This window comes from Heterocephalus glaber, unplaced genomic scaffold, assembly GCF_053883595.1.
Source record: "Heterocephalus glaber isolate CG9 unplaced genomic scaffold, H.glaber_assembly_v1.0 deba00000122, whole genome shotgun sequence".
NCBI lineage: Eukaryota > Metazoa > Chordata > Mammalia > Rodentia > Bathyergidae > Heterocephalus > Heterocephalus glaber.
Genome location: NW_028258138.1, coordinates 82,307,641 through 82,319,350, shown reverse-complemented (window position 1 = coordinate 82,319,350; position 11,710 = coordinate 82,307,641). Strand labels below are relative to the sequence as shown.

General features: G+C 48.3%; 1 long non-coding RNA gene across 1 annotated transcript; it reads right to left on the bottom strand.

Moving 5' to 3' along the window:
* Nucleotides 1-4,661: 4,661 nt before the first annotated feature.
* LOC147830528 (uncharacterized) lies at nt 4,662-8,562 on the bottom strand. Its single transcript, XR_015438789.1, has 2 exons — nt 8,024-8,562; nt 4,662-5,554 (listed from the first exon to the last, which is right to left on the bottom strand). It is a non-coding gene; the product is annotated as an uncharacterized LOC147830528 (long non-coding RNA).
* Nucleotides 8,563-11,710: the final 3,148 nt, after the last annotated feature.

Genomic DNA, 11,710 nt, shown 5'->3' with positions numbered 1-11,710 from the left:
AAGGACACCTCTGCTATGTTTTGGAGGATGGCCAAGGGATGCCTTGTTACAAGGTCACATCCAAAGACACTAATGGAAATGGAAATGACAGGCTCACTGTGGGATACATTGTTTGTTTCGGTCACAGCCCCAGTGTGCACCCCTCTCACCACCCAGGCCTTTGCCACATAGCTTGCAGGCCTTCTCAAGGTCAGGAGATACTTCCCAGCCCTGGTTCAGCCACTGGACTCGGTAAGGCTGAAATGACAGGGAGTGACTCTGAGCTGGACCCAAAGAAGCCTGGCCTATTTCTCCCCTTGAATCTCTGCCATTACCAGGAAAATCAGATTCCTTGGGTCAACTGCTAGTCCCAGGAGGGTGAGAGCCAGATGTAGGATAAATGGGAACTGACTCACAGAACAACCCAGCTTGGATTAGCAGGACAACCACCCTGAACAACAGAGCCATAAGAAAAAAAAAACCATTGTTTTAAGCCACTGAGGTATGGGATGATTCGTTACTCAGCACTAGTGCAGCAGTGGCAAACCAATACAACCATACTAGTGGATTTGGATTTTATCGTGTAGGTAACTGAAAATGCAGAAAGATTTTCATAAATAGGTACATTGTTTCAGAAAGACAGCTTTAACAACAGAGTGAAAGTCGGAGATGGGAAGAGGACAGTGGAGAGCCAGTAGACAGAAGCTATTGTAATGATCCAACTGCAGCAGTACAAATCTGAGAAAGGCAGTGGACAGAATAGCTGGAGGACAACACGAGTACTGTGCTGTAATAAAGGAAGCAGCAGAGAAAGGGACAGGGGTAAGGCGAGGACGGGGCTATTTAGGGTTTGGTTTGCAGTACTGGGGTTTGAACCCAGGGCCCCACACATGCTAGGTGATCGCGCCCTACCGCACTGGGCTACATCCCCAGCTGACACTGTAATGTGTCGTAAGCATCTAAAGAGACAATGTGTAGGCCAAGGGAGACAGTGCAGGAGCTTATAGATGAGGTCTCCTCCGGACTTGCGGATTACTCAGACTCTGCATGCCAGTGGCAGCTACCCTGCCCCATGGGACACCAAGAAGGAAAAGGGCTGGGCCCTGTACTCCCAGCTATTTGGGACGCTGATGAGGGAGAATCAGACATTTCGTTAATTTAATGCAACCCTGTCTAAAAAAAAAAGGAAGGAAGGAGCAAGGTGGGGATGTGGCTCAGTGACTCAGTCTTGCTATGTAGTTCAAGCTGGCGTGTAGCCCAGGCTGGCCTCAGACTCATGGTGATCTTCCTGCCTCAGCCTCCCAAGTACTGAGATGACAAGTGTGTACCACCACACCCATCTAAACCTATTCTTTCTGATATGGTGGGAGGGTTGCAACATGCTGATGACACACAGAGTTAGTAGCAGCTGGAGCCAACACAAGGCCTTTGGGATGAGCCAGCCCTGTACTAGTTAGGAATTTGGTAATGAATAAGACCCACGTGAGACCTGCCTCTCTATCGAGACAGCTTCCTCTGGGATTCTTAGACTGCTCAGGTCTTACGTGTATCCTACAGACAAACTGAAATGCCATCTCTCAGAGCTTGTGATCTACATTTGTCTGCTTTTGTTTTAAATATACACAGTTTCCAAGTATATTACATTGATAAGGATATAGCATTAAAATGCAAGTGTTAACATTTTAATGTAAGGATATCTATATTGACCTCAGAATAAAGCTCAGCTTTTTATTTGTTTGTTTGTTTGTTTGTTTTGAGACAGGGTCTCACTATGCAGTCCAGGCTGGCTGTGAACTTTCTTTGGAGCCCCAGGCTGGCCTGGAACTCATGGTCACCCTCCCACCTCAGCCTCACGAGTGCTAGGATGATAGGAGTGTGCTACCAGGCCTGGCCTAAAGCTCACGGCTACAATTTAGCACACATAAAATAAAGCAAACGACTGAGAGCAGAGTTGTAAAACAAACTATTAACCCTGCCATGCCTTTATGTAGAGCGGGTAGAGTAACCAGGCAGGATTTGTGGAAATCCAGAAGAAGAGAGACTTCTGACAGAGCCTTTTGCAACGGCGGGGAGGGGCCGCCTAGAAATGAAAAGGAGCCCGGGGACCAAAAGGCCCCACATTTTTCCTCAGCCTAAGTAAAAGATAAACTGAAAACTAATGGCATGGATTGCCCAAGATAACAGGCAGAAAATAAAGAGCGAGGTGATTCATTAAACCAGACTGAGGAGAAATGGAGGTGATAGAATCAGATGGCAGGCAAAATTGAAATGTCAGGGAGCTGACGCTGATGCATCTGCGATGATCCTTCGGAACTGCATGGTCAAGCAAAAACTTTGAAGGCTATTTTTCCGGGCCTGACTGAAACTAGGGCTGTCTTTCCTGGGGGTGAGATGGCCTGGGAGGAGGGTCGGGTGAGTGCTCACATTTGAGCTATTTGACTGGAGCAACAAAGGCCTGGATTCTCTTAGTCACATGCCACCATCCACACTGCACAAGCTTCCTGTCCAGGACTCCCAGGTCCCTAAACACCAGAACTTCTAATTGCTGTGTGACACTTCATCCAGATGCTCCTGTGAAAATTCTCCCATTGTCTCCAATTAAATAGGGCACAGTTCAGATAGAGAACAAACAACATTAGAAACTAGAGAGATGATGTAACTATAGTAACAGAAACTAACTCTGATTACTGATAATTTTATTTATATGTAATTTTATACAAGCAAATTTTAAAAATTGAAATGAGTGCATAATGGTTTTGTTTTTTTGAGACAAGGCCTCACTGTGTATTTCAGGGCAGCCTTGAACTCACTTTGTAGCCCAGGCTGGCCTGGCACTCACAGCAATCCTCCTGCTTCAGCCTCCTAAATGATAGGAATAAAAGCATGTGCCACCATATCTTATTTGAATGGATAATCTTAACGAAATTATAAACCATCAAATGAAATAAATCATTAGTAGAAAACCTGACTAGACCAATTGTTATCTAAGGAATCAAAAGTCAAAGACCTACTCCTAAAGAAGATACCAGGCCCAGAAGGCTTTATCAGAAACTTCTTTTAAACCATCAAAAAACCAGATAATTACTTTGTTGTATAAAGTACTCCAGAGAAAAAGAAAAGGAGAAAAAGATAATCCTGATAGCTGGGCACGGTGGTGGAGCACACCTGTAATCCCAGCACTTGGGAGGGTGAGGCAGGAGGACTGCTGAGAGGTCAAGGGCAGCCTGGGCTACATAGGGAGAATCTATCTCAAAAAACCCAAACAAACAAACAAACAAACAAACAAACCCTGATAAACCAGAATGGAAAATAACCCTCATCTTGCTGATGAACATAAAAGTAAAACTCCTGAGTACAATACTAGCACAGAATCCAGCAGGGCACTAAGTGAATATCACCTCACGACCAAGAGAGTTACCCCGGAACGCAGGGCCTGCCAAGGTGATGATGTCTGCAAATCCAAATGCCCATTCTATCTGAGGAAAGGAAGTAGAAACCAAATAATCCTCTTTGCCGAAAAGTGCACTTGACGAAATGGTACCCTTCCTTCCAAAAGGTCTTCCAGAGCTCGGAGGATCGTAGAGTGAGCATCGTGTCTAACAGGAAACATCACTGCTAGCACGCCCGAAAAAGTAAAGAATAAGATCAGAACTCCTATTCCCACAGTAGCGTATTTGGAAGTTTTAGTCAATGTGCTAAAACTGGAAGTGAGACAGGTGAGTCAATGGTGGTGCACCCCATAGTCCCAGCACTGGGGAGGCTGAGGCAGGAGGAGGGGCGCAAGTTTGAGCCAGGTCCAGGGAACTTACTGACTGAGCGAGAGCCTGTCTCAAAATAGAGAACGAAAAGGGCTGAGGACAGGGCTCAGTGCAAAGACTCTGAGCTGAACCCCCCGGGGCCAGGCTAGGGGAGCCGGGGAGGTCAAGGCCAAAGCACTTCAAAGGTGTGTTTATTGGGAAGGTACACCGTGCTCTGGTGCTCTGCGTAGGAACTTAATGCTTCACCATATGCTATTTTTTCAGGTCAGAGGTCTTGCTAAATTGCCTATGCTGCCCTCAAGCCCCTGAGCTCCTGCCTCAGCCTCAAGTTTCTGGGACTACAGATGCCTGCCACCTTGCCTGGCGAGGCAGTTCATGCTTAAGGCTTCTCCACCTACAGATTTAGTGCGAACTCAGTCAAAATCTCAGGAGCATTTGTAATGGAACTGAACAAGTTGATTCCAAAGTCATATGTGGAACACTAGCCTCACACTCCCCCAGGGAGATGAGTCTCGTGAAAACTGCCTCTCCCAGCCTGCTTCTGGTGCTCACGCAGAATAAGACAGAGCAGAGTTGGGGCAGAGCCGTGCCTGCACCGGAGAACATGCTTTTCCACACCCAGCTCTTCTCTTTCGTTCACCAGATCAGCTTCTTCTAAGCTCAGGGCGCTGGACGATGGGTCTGCTTTGCCTTTTGATACATTTCCTTTAACTATACAACGTGGGCTCTTTGTATGACAGTTTCAACTCAAGCCTGATGTGGTGGTGCACACCTCTGATCCCAGCACTCAGGAGGCTGAGGCAGGAGGATTGCTGAGCGTTTAGGGCCAGCCTGGGCCACATAGTGAGTTCAAGCCCAGCCTGGACTACATAAGGAGACTCTGTCTCAAAAACAAAACAAATCCAAGACCAAAAAAACCCTAAATTCAGTTCAGCGTTTTTTAATATGTGACTGCTGAGAATTAAAACAGACATTATTGTCATTTCTCCTTTAGGACCAAAGAAGTCATGGAAATTAGACCTCGAACCTTTGTATCAGATTAATTAGAAAGTATGAAACGTGAACAAGGCCCAAGTAAAAGATTTGGCACACTCACCAAATGCTGTTTCACCACAGAATTGTCCCAAAAATATTAGAAAAATCCCTGATGTGGATTTTTAAAATCGAATTTAGAAATATGTACATTTTTTCTTTGTTTTTCTGTGACCGAGGGAACAGGTCTGCCAAGGTTCAGGGCAGGAGTCCCTTGTACGTCCCGGAGAGCCATGGCCGTCAGAGTTGGTGAGTGGGAACGCGGAGGGACAGTGGACAGGAGCTCAGAGAGAAGTGGCTGGCTGGAGGGCATTGGTGACCTTGTAAGGACCTTGGCTGTCAAGGGTGTGGTGCGTGCTGATGATTCAACAGCTCAGCCACTGCGCTGCTGGGTTTAGGCTCCAGGGTGCCGGGGACCGACACCAAAGGCCGGCCCCGACACCAAAGGCCGGGCCGTCCGGGTGCAGCCCAGGTGCAGCCGGCCCAAGTGCGGCCGCTCTGCGTCCTCCCGGCCCCGCTCTCAGCCGCTCCCCACTGGCGGCCCCACGCCTGGCTTCTGTCCCGAGCCCCTACTGCCTGTGCCCTGGCTCTGCCGACACTGACACGGCCTCCCTCGAGCTCCTGGCCTCCAGCTGCCCCAGGGCTCTTCACCTGGGATGCACGTGCTCCAGCCCGGAGTCTGTGACTTAGCTGGAGAAAGCTCATCTCGGTTTTCCGTTACGAGCAACAGAAGGGCTGCTCTTCCTTTGAGAACGAATATAACAGCAACACAGTGTCGGAGGTACCTGTGGCCGGAGGAAATGACAGATATTTTCGTATCATATCACAGCTCTGTCAAGACATCGCTTAGCGTTGTCACCGCTTTGAAGTGATGACACTCTTGGGCCAACCATTAGATTTTCAAAATGTGCTACTAATGAACCAAATATTAAGAAATATTTTGTTTGAACATTATTTGAGTCCTTTTAATCCCTATGTATATTAATTAGTACATTTTAAAATTCTATTCTGAGGAATTAATGGGCTAGAAAAGAGTTAATTCATGAGAATTCTGAGTTCAAGGGCAAAAAAGATTTAAAAGCTCTGTTCTGATCATAACAAATCAATTCAGGTCTAACTGAGCCCCAAATTCCATTGTTCTCTCTCTTCTCCTTCCTCTTGTCTCTGCTGGGAATCAATCCTAGGGCCCCATATGGGCTTGGCAACTGCTCTACCACTAAGGTACAGCCCTCACCCTTAATAGTCTTCCATTGTGTATCTGTACCACTTTTTAAACAGGATTTTTATCAGGGACTGGGTCTCAGAATGTTGCCTGGGCTGGCCTTGAACTCCTGGGCTTCAGGAATCCTCCTGCCTCAGCCTCCAAAGTGCCTGGGGCTACAACTGCCTGCCACCACCCAGTCAGTCTCAGATTCCAACACTGCCTTGGGCTCTCGATACCCTCACTTGGCTGATGTTTTCTCCTTGCTACAAGTTGTTCTAGTACAGTTGGATGCCACCTGAGGAGCATTCCATAGAACCCACAGCAAAGCACACTGCAAGCTTTTTCCTCTCTCGCTCAGGAGCCCAAGAGCCTGATTCACATGCACGCACGGTGCCCAGGCTTCTTTCCTGTCACCCATTTCTCTGTTGGTGACTTTCAGTGCGTGTGGCTGTTCTCCCCACCACCGCTTTGTGATTCACTGCTTGCCGTACACAAGAACCTGGGATCTCTTGTCAGATCCACCAGGAAGTAACAATTCCTGCTTCCTGCTGCCTTCAGTCTGGCCCTTCGCCCTGCTGGTGCTGGCTGTTGTCCCTCTGGGTATTCCTTCCTTCGGCCTCCAATTTCCGCCCAGCCTCGCGTCCCTGGAGAGCTCCTGCTCCATCCTCAGGACCCAGCCCTGCCAGTGCCGCCTCCTCCCTCCGTCCCCACCCAGCAGCGAGGGGTCCCTGCTGCGGCCACCCTGTTGGTGTCCAGTGCCTGCCCAGTGCACCTGGTGCTCTTGCAGGGTCTGCGGGCTTCCAGGGGAACTTAGCCAGGCTAATCACCACCTCTGCAGATTAGTGAGCTGAAAGTGGGTTAGCCCCGCCCTGAGGAGCTGGGCCTCAGAATTTAGCTTTCGGTTAGGAACATCCACTTCATTTGGTTATGAGTAAGTTTGTTTGCAAGCCACAGACCTGAAGATATTTGCAATACATACACCTGACAAAGGATTCAGAACTACCATTTAAAAAAGAGAATTCCTGGGCTGGGAATGTAGCTTAGTGTTGCAGTGCCTGCCTGGCAAGCCCAAGGTCCTGAGTTTGATCCTCGGTACCATAAAATAAAACATAAAATAAAATAAAGAATTCCTAGTGATCATTAAGAAAAGGCCACCAGGGGCTGGGGATTTAGCTCAGTGGCACTGTGCCTGCCTCACAAGCATGTGGGCCTGGGTTCAATCCGCGGTACCAGAAAACCCCCCAAACAAACAAAAACAGAAAAGGCCTCCAGTCTGGAGGAAAATTGGGCTGGGGCTGCAGGTATAGCTCACTGGCAGCTTCGCATGTACAAGGCCCTACTTCAACCTCCAGATCCACAGCAAATAAATAAATAGAGAAATAGGGCAAAATCTCCCATAGCAACTTGGGAAAGGAAGCCATCCACGTGGGCAAAAGAAAAAAGAAAGAAAGATCAACAGGACTTTACGTGACTCCTCCGGAAAATGCAAATTAAACCGTAGAAGCCTCCATTCCCCACCCAGAGGGCTACAATTTAAAAGGCTAGCAAGGAGGAGGGGACGGGAAGTGAAAGGACCTGAGACGGTCTCAGCCTGAGCCCGGCGCCCATGTGAATGTGACTACTACGTGCTGCAAGTGCACTGATAAAATAAAAGACAAATGCGAAGCCAGCAATGAGTGAGTGTAAGCATGCAGAGCTTCAGCGCGGTGCTGCCGGGCCGGCTGGGCGACACCATTTCTTGGGAAAAGCACTTGGTTTCCGCCGGAGGAAACTCGCCCTGCGTGGTGCCAGCCGGGCTCCCGCGCTCGCCCGCGCCCTCATCTGGAGGTGGGCAGTGGCCGCGGTGGGCAGCTCGGCCGCCGCAGCCGCCCCAGGGTGACTCGGCAGCTGCCCCGAGCTCCGTCCACGCCCAGGGCCAAGGTCCCTCCCGGGAAGGGCCAGGCCAGGGGGGGACAGGGTCCACCGCCACTGCCCCCGAGACCCCAAGCCACCACGGCCCCTCCTGGACGCCCCTCCGCAGCCTCTGGGGGTGCAACTTCTACCCACTGACCTCGGAGCGGGGACGCGGCCACTGAGAGGTGCTTTGGGCTGCGGCGCCCCCTGGAAAGTCCTGAGACTGCGCCTGCGCAGGCCGCTCCTGCTCTGCCGGAGCCTCTTCCCTCCCGGGCTAGGGGCCTGGAGCTGGGGCCCAGGACCAGTCCTGCCCAAAGGAGCTGACTGACGCGGCAGGCGAGCCACTGACGTCGGAGAGCTGCACTTTACCGTCCAGGATTCCTGTACGGACTAAGCCAAAGAACCCTGGCTGATTGGTGACAACTTGTACAGTGTGTGTGTGTGTGTGTGTGTGTGTGTGTGTGTGTGCGCGTGCGTGTGTGATGCTGGAGATGGGCCCCACAGTCACTTGTACAATATTATGGTCACTGTGGCTTTTTTTTTTTTTTTTTTTGGTACCGGGGATCAAACTCGGGTCCTTGCGCTTGCAAGGCAGGCGGCGGAACCACTGAGCTAAATCCCCGGCCCACTGTGGCTTTTGTTAGAACACCCAAAAGATGCAACAAGTCAAATGCCCATCAACAGACAAATAAATAAATTGTGATACTTTTATATAATGGAATGCTATACCTCAATGAAAAAAGCAGTAACTGGCTCCAGCAAGAAGACGGAGAAATCTCACAAATACTATGCTGAATGAAAATAGCCAGACACAAATGAATTCTAGCCGTGGTCCCATTTATCTAAAAGGTAAGAACCAGCAAGGCGAAGATGTTTGTGGAAGTCAGAACAGCGAGGAGCCTTTCAGGGAGCAGGCTGAGAAGCACGAATGGGTTCAGGAAACGCTCTAGGGTTTTATCTGGATGGCGCTTATTCAGATGGCGACACTTGCAAGATTCAAATTACACACTTAAGATTAGTGTACTCGTGCACTTTACTGCTGGGATGTTATTACCCTCTAGACAGTGAAATAAATACGCTTGGACAAATCTGCAGAGATGGGGGGGGGGATTTGGAGAACTCAAGCCATGGCAAACCTTTGGGAAAAAGGTTTTAATATTGTCCAAAACAGCTGGGTGTGGTGGTGCACACCTGTGATCCCAGCACTCAGGAGGCTGAGAGGCAGGAGGATGGCCATGAGTTTGAGACCAGCTTGGGCTACCTAGTAAGTTCGAGGCCAGCCTGGACTACACAGCAAGAGCCCCCCCTCCCCCAAATCATCCCAAACAAATCACCCCAAACAAATCACCCTTTGAGCCAGTGGAAAGAATAAGAAAGTTATTCTTGGATAAGCACAAAAGACAATGAAAATAGTATTCTGAAAATAAAAACACTACCTACACACAGTGTTAGCACAGGCCCACCACAGCCTTGGCTAAAGAAGACCCAGGGCTCCAAAATCACCAAGCAGCACAGGGCAGGACAATGTGGGCCTCCCAGCCGGCAGCACTTCTTTCTTATTGTCCATGTTCTGCTTCATCCTCCTTGCCTGCACCTTCACACTTGCTGCTGGTGCTTGGGATGAAGAACATTTTATTCCTGCTGCAGCCGGCCAAGAGGGGAGACGTCTGTTCGGGGATTGGGAGGGAGGAACCTTGGGGCCCGGTCTCCGAGGCTGCAGCTCCCACAGGCTTCCATGCACCCTGTCACCCTTGGTGTCCTCTTCCTAATCCAAACCCAACTCCCGAGGTCCCTCCCCTGCCTGCCTCTGTCCCAGGCACTTACTGCTGCCCTGAGTACTGGGACTATAGGTGTGCACCATGTCCAGCTAGAATTGTCAGTTCTTAAAAAAGAAAAAAAGAATTGTCAGTTCTTGAGGGAGATTTCCTAACCAGAAGGAATTGAAACACTCAGTGTAGGGCAATTCTAACGCCCAGCTTCCCCTTCCTTAATGCTTAGACAAGGTATCGAGTATCATCGAGTACTTTATTCTCAACGTTGAAATCCTTAGAATCTAAAGTTTAGACTCCTTTCTTTCTTTCTCTTTCTCTCTCCCTTCCTTCCCTCCCTCCTTCCCTCCCTTCCTTCCTTTCTTCTTTTTTTTGTGGTGCTGAGGATCGAACCCAGTGATACAGGAGAAATATAACTGCCAATCTGCTAGATGTCAGATGTGCCAAGTTCGTCTGGCCTGAAATTGAAGAATGGATTCCAAAGGCCAAAGAAGGGTAAGAGAAGGAAAGGGTTATTAGGCAGTAGAAATAGCTCCTGAGAGATAGGCAGGGTCCCGAGTGGTGGCTGCATGGCCTCTGAGCTTGGAACTACCATAGGCCGGTAGGTACGAGATTGCTTGTTCAGTGGTCACATATCACGGGTGACTCTGTGGACTTACAATGGGCCCCTGGGACTCAGCTCTCAGTCCAGTTCTTTCACACAGGGTTTGCAGGAAACTGCAGTCTGAGGAGGAACTGGTTCATTTGCATTATAACTTCCTTCAAATTCAGGACCTTAGTAGGAAGTGGCTGCATCTCTCCTCAAGATCTGAGTAGAGTGGCTGCATTCCATGCTGCCTGAGGGAATTCATTCTTTCTCTAAAGTCCTAGTCACTGTCTACTCTTAGATATCAATTTGTCCAGGATGGCTGGGCACCATCCTCCATTCCAGGCCCTTTCTCTAGCTTGCTGCTTTACTCATAAGGTAACTAGATAAACTATCTTCTACACCAGGGCCTTGTGCATGGTGGGCAGGTGCTCTGCCACTGAGCTACACATGCAGCTGTAAACTTTAGGTTCTTACATGGAGTTAATGGAACAGATTGGCCATTAGACGGAGAAGAAGGTAGGTGGTTATTCTCTTTTTTAAAATCACTTTTACAAGGACCAGTTCCTGATTTTTTGGTGGGATTTTGCTTACCAAAATAACTTTTTCCATACTAGGGATCGATGCCAGACCTTCACACTGAGCTATGTCCCCAGCCCTTAAAATTTTAAAAAATTTTTTGAAATAAGTCCTCACTAAGTCACTAAATTGCCCAGGCAGGATTTTAACTTGTGATCTCCCTGTCTCAGCTTCCAGGCCCAAGCCTGCACGCCCAGCTAAAATAAACTTTTCTTCAACAAAATTAAATTATTAAACTCTCAGAAGGAACAGGGAAGCATGGATAATGGGTATGACTGTCTGTGTGTAAAGTGCCCGAACTTGTTTATTCCCTACTTATCTCCTGGTTTGTAATCCTGTAACACATAACTCATAGAGCAGGAACTCAAAACTAGAATCTAAGGATTGGTTTTAGGGCTCAATGCCTTCCCCTCTTCCCCTATGAAAAGTGTTTTAAGCTTATGTATTTTGAGGGAAAAAGAGTCTGTAGCTTTCAGATAATCAGTTGAATCCATCCCAGATGCCTTCAGAAAAATGAAGCAAGCCAATGCCTTATTTGGACCAGGCTTGTTTATAACCAGAGGCAACTATACTTCGTGTTTACCTAGAGCTCACTCAAGGAAGTGACATCTAACAAACTTGAATGTTGCAGGTCGAGATGCTTATAATTCCTGAACATAATTAAAGACAATTAAACAACATTAATTATTATTTTGGTGTTGGGGATTGAACCCAAGGCCCAGTGCATGCTGAACACGTATGGTACCACTGAGCTGCAGCCTCAGCTCCTATGTTTTTAAATCACTGTTTTTCTTTGTTGGAAAGAAACCAAAACAGACTTCTTGTTTTTACCTGTCTTATAGAAGTAATCTATGGTTCAGCTTTTGAATCTATTTTCTCACCCACATCTGTTTAACAAAAGAAAACTTTT